Here is a 5,436-nt window from a genome sequence, read left to right on the forward strand (position 1 = left end):
GGTTTTTAAGCAGAGGTTGGATGGCCATCTGTCATGGATGCTTTAGTTGAGACCCCTGCATTGGACTAGATGACCCTCAGGGTCATTTCCAACTATAGTTCTATAATTCTATGTTAATTGGCTTTCTTTCTAAGTAACCCAAGTCCCTTTTTTGTGTGTGTTGATGCTTGGATTTATGGAAGCAGGTAAACTCCAGCTGGCTTCTATTCCTGCCACTGAGATGATGTAACCATGAAGTAGAATTCTGGCCATTCTTGTGTTTCATTATTCCATCTAGTTTATATTTAAGGATGATATATAGTGGACTTCTGGAAGCACTTTCACACAGAAAGATGGGAGAACTTTCAGAAGACAACATATGAAATGAGAAAATGCCACATTGCCCATTTTCCAATGGAAATAGCTGTGTGAACTGGTGCTTTGAAGCTTAGCATTCCTCCATTACGTTTAGAACAAAGTCTAAGGATCCTTCCCTCATTAGGGTTCCATCTGTCACACTAGAACCATCAAAGTTGCTCGATGCCCAGTCAGTGTTCCCTGCATATTAAAATATTGTGCTTTCACATCCAGTCTGCGAATCCAAATTCTGTTGTGTAAATAAAAATTAACTGGAACATGTTGTGTACTAGTAAGAACAATACAGTTAAGGCAATAACTTCCCTTCATGTGAAATTACCTCACAGGAGCTCTGTACTTTTGTGTTCTACTTATGCCCATCTTTTAGATATTATATAGGTGCAGGATATTTGCTAGTATTAAAGTTTTGAGGTCTCCCCCAGTATCTGTGTTAGGCTATCAGCTTTCAGGCCACAAATAGTCCCCCCCCCCCATGGAAATGGACCAGGAATGGTGTGACACAAGGCTCACACATGTCTGACTTTAAGCTTGGTTCTTTACTACAGCTAGTCAACACTGAAGATAACAGAACACTGCCGTTGGCTGGGGGATCTGACAGTGACTGCTTTGTACTGTGTCAGAGCAATGGTCCATCTAACTCAGTGTTGTCTACACTGACAGGCAGCAGCTCTCCAGGGTTTCAGATGGTACATTTCCACCCCTACCTGAATATGCCCAGGATTGAATCCGGGACTTTCTAGATGTAAAGCAGATGTTCTACCACACTGAGTTATGGCCTTTCTCCACCTAACTAATAAGGGTAGCTTCTCATGTGAATTTAGCCATGAGTGTTCAGATATTTTTTCCTCTGCCATGGCTGCTTCTCACTGACACTACTGTGAATTTATGTAAATGCTTCGGGATCATGGCTTACTTTTCTTCTCCATTTTGTGAAACTAAGCTGTTTGACCTTTGGACCCAAGCCACTTCTATCACATGAGTGGAAGGCATGTGTGTGCATGTTTGTGTGTGTGCTGTGTCTGTCTGTCCATAGACAGCCTCCTTATGCTCCTTGACATGCCATCCTGGAGCGTCCCTGACTCTGGAACCAGTATGCATAGGGACATGGGGGCTGCAGATGAGGGAGCATTAGCCTTTGTGAGAACCATGACTAAGCTGTGTAACTTGCTGGTACTTGTGGCAATGGAGTCTGCAACACATAATAGGCAATCGAGCATCACTTGACTCCCATCTTTCAGTGACTGCAGAAGCTATTGGATGTTGGGGAGGGTGGAACGCGTGAAGAGAGAACACAACAAAGTGTTGACTGGACTGTGAAATAGTGCTGATGCATCCCCAAACCTCATTTTCTATTGACAAAGTGAATTAATTGCCTTTGTGAACCACACATGTGACACAATAAGCTCCTAGTTTGTTGATGTTCAGCCACCAAAACCTGAACTGTTGGCAATTAGCATGATAGGGTTTTTCAAGCTATCACGTGAAGGAAGCTGAAAAACAACCTGAGTCTGTGTACCAGTGTCATTTATTGATTTGTTTAATTTATATCCCTTTTCTCCAAGGAACCCAAGGTGGTTAACATGACTGTCCCTTCCCTGTTTTTCCTCACAACAGCCCTGTGAGGTAAGTTAAGCTGAGAGATGACCCAGTGAATTTCATGGCTGAGCAGGGTTTTGAACCCTGGTCTCCTAGGTCTTAGTCCAACACTCCTGTGGCTATGATGTGCATAGTTGCTGGGGGAAGAGAAATTAGAGAAAATTCTGAGTTATTATGTGCAGGTTTTCAACAGTGTTTTCAGTGCGAGGACTGAGGGATGTGATGAAGAGTCCTGAGGTCCAAGAAGGATATGATATAACTGGAAACCACGTGAAGAAATGTACAGGGAAAACAAGTGAAGGGTGAAGGTGAAGTGTGTGAAAATAGTCTATTCTAGGGAACGAGATGAATCACATCTCCTCTCTAGAATGACATTAGCATTGTCCCCTGCCCAATGCTAAACTGGACTGCACAGGACCGAAAGCTCATCTGGAAGGGGAGCTGAAGTCTTCACTTTAAATGTGTTGCTGCGTTACAGCTTCACTGAAAGACTGAAACGCCATGTATTTTTAATGTCTCCAAGGTCACGTTTCTTCCTGATTAGCCTACTTCCGTCTGTTCCTTTCTTTCTCCGCGCAATGTCTGAGCTTGCTTCTCTACCCAGTCATGAAATCAAATGTCAGAAACTACTCGGCCACAAAGCAATCCCATAGGGACGCCTGACCCACTTCTGTAAATATGCATCTGGTTTAGGTTGTTGGCTTTTCTTATTCCAAGGGTACATACAGATGGATCTTTACATGGGGGTTGCCTGGGCTTTTTCTCCCACAGGTCAAGCCCTTGCTCCCTGCTCATATTCCTCTCATGTTTGACAAAGAGTACTTATCACTTAGTCAAACAGAGCTCAATTATCTCTCTTGCTGCTCCCACCAATCTTCAGGTAGTTTAAAAAAAGAAGCCAGAGCATGACTTCATTTTAAATAAGGGTATTATTATTATTTTCTTTTTTAAAGTATGCCACACTGCTCTAGGGGTGGGAAGGAGACAGATTTGTCACACCACAAGCACCAACCAATATCTGTTGTGTGCAGTCGATTTTGGTTGGCAGAACTTATTTTTCCAGAGCTCAAAAGGGAATTGTATAGTGTATAGAACATGGTGAAGGTGCTTCTCCAGCAGGTGAGCTGTTTAAACAACATGTCTGTATGCAACTCAGAAAGGACCAAGTCTTAGTTTCCTGCCATCATTTTTAATAGTGGCAACAGAAGCACAGATCAAGGAGCCAGAAAACCTTTCTTTGTCAATTCGATTCACCACTCTCTTGCTTTCTATCATCTAAACTGGAAGGGTAGTTAGTTCTGGTTCTTGTTTGTTTGTTTATTAAAATGTCACATTTTAAACCTGAGCTTTCAGGAATCGTAAAATAATGTATGTGGAAATGAAGAATTTATCAACTTGTGATTTAAATAGAGATAAAAATATAGATTCGCAGTCACAGAGTTGGCTACACTTTTTTATTTATTTCATCAGCTGGCTGTGATCCAGAAAGCACCATCTTGGCATTGCACAAGGGTATATACACATGTGTGCAAAAAATGCTCTGTGGAATGGAACAATTTTTCTCTCTTGTCTGAAGCAAGGCCATTCCAATCAGTTGAACAAATACTATGAGCGAATAGGAGGGGCTGTTACCTCCACTTCAGGAAAGGGGAACTTGCAGCCTTGCAGCTGTTGGACTCCCAACATCAGCCACTACCAGCATGGCCTATAATTACAGGTGATGGAAACTGTAGCCCAGCAACATCTGGAGGCCCACAGGTTCCCCATCCTTTTCCTTATTAGATCTTTAACCTGAAAACTCTGGAAAATCCTAATGCTTATGGTTGGTATTCAACTAAATTTTACTCAGAGGAGACCTATTGAAATTAATAGACCTAACTTAGCCATGTTCGTTAATTTCAGTGGGTTGGCTCTGAGTAAAACTTAGTTGAATACCCTCTGGTAATTTTCACGTGGAAACCGATAGGATTTGAATGTGTGTTTTCTGCAAAAAGCGTGTCTAGTGAATACACATTTGTGCAGGTTTTTTTTTTAGTGTGCTGAATCTAGCTTCCTTTGTGTGGCTACACTTATGTAAGGCTGTGCATTGCTGAATGTTCTTGTGGATGGAAATGCTTTGAGGTTGTTCTAACACTGATTTTTTTCCCAAAAAACAAAAAAACCCATTAAATTGAAAACTGTAATTTTTCAGCTGCTGAATTCACTGCTCCAGTGACTTCGGTGAGCTCCTTTGGACCATGCATGACATCAGTCAGAAGGCCAGCAGTGGTCTTTTTCTTTGAATCTGCTACCTCCTTTCCCAAGAGTATTTTTCAGCCCCGCCTACGCAGCTATTTCCTCAGTGATGTGAATTGATTAGTGCTTGTCGTTTGATGTTCAAAATGGTGCTGGAGAGTTGGGTGTTAAGGTGGTGAAAAGCTCCCTCATTATTACTCTTATTTATCTGTGCTGACTGTGCTCTTGGCGTTTTTTTTCTGGTTTTGTCATGTGGCACTGGCATGCTTTTTTCTGGTTTTGTCATGTGGCACTGGCATGCTTTGAGGGCTTCTAAGCACTGGCATGCTTTGAGGGCTTCCATTTCAGAAGAATCCCTCTTCTTAGGTTCTGCTTTCTTGGTGTAGTTCCTCGATCAATTGCAGCTAAGAAAGGGGGGGGGAGTCCAATAAATCCCTTTATGGGTTATGTGCCCTGATTATATATTCATTTCAGTAATTCAAATCTCTGTTGACAACATGTTCAACCAGATAATCTTCATTTTAGGTTAACTATTTATTTGCTGGTATTAAAAAGGATTCTGTTGCCAGTCATCTTGGCCACCCATTTGTTAAGTGGTGCTTCTAGTACAGTAATGTTTCAATTTCCAACAATGGCCATTGTGTGTGCGTGCAATTTTTGTTTGTGAGGCTTACAATCCTTGAATGGTGTGTATCAGTTAACACCTTTATGATGCTGTGTATCCTGTTGCTGTAGGAAACCTGGACAATTATTGTACTGTTTTCTGAAACTGCTGCTTAAAAGTAAAATTAAAAAAGAGCAAACTTTTTCTCTTGGAGAGTTTTAAAAATAACTTTTTTTGTGAACTGTCATGTTAAATAAATATTCTAAACAGAACTTAATCCATTTCTCCAGTGCCGTGAGGGTTTTGTTTATGTGTTTAGCTTCTATTTCTGCACTTCACAACATTGGCTGGATGTAGAGAGGTACTTGTCTCCGTTTTTCAATTTGAGAATCAAGAGTACACCTATCCTGGTCTACATACTAATTACTCATTGACCTTCAATTGGCTGTTTTAAATGGGCTTGTGAATTCTCCTGCACAAATCCAGATTGTGACACATCAATATCCTGGGGGGAAAATATTCTACAAGTTTCCTGGTTAACACTCATGACAGCATGGTAAAAATCTACCTGAAATTTCACCTCAAAGAAACACCGAAAAATCCAGCCCTCAAGAGCTAGCATAACATGTGCAGGTTTAATGTAA

The 5,436-nt window shown here is 41.3% G+C and overlaps 1 long non-coding RNA gene across 1 annotated transcript; it reads right to left on the reverse strand.

Moving 5' to 3' along the window:
- Positions 1 to 1,276: 1,276 nt before the first annotated feature.
- Positions 1,277 to 5,155, reverse strand: LOC309352433. Its single transcript, XR_014161315.1, has 2 exons — positions 4,448 to 5,155; positions 1,277 to 4,412 (listed from the first exon to the last, which is right to left on the reverse strand). It is a non-coding gene; the product is annotated as an uncharacterized lncRNA (long non-coding RNA).
- Between the last annotated feature and the right edge of the window lie 281 nt (positions 5,156 to 5,436).

This window comes from Podarcis erhardii (genome assembly GCF_964252035.2).
Source record: "Podarcis erhardii genome assembly, chromosome: 1".
Classification (NCBI taxonomy): Eukaryota; Metazoa; Chordata; class Lepidosauria; order Squamata; family Lacertidae; genus Podarcis; species Podarcis erhardii.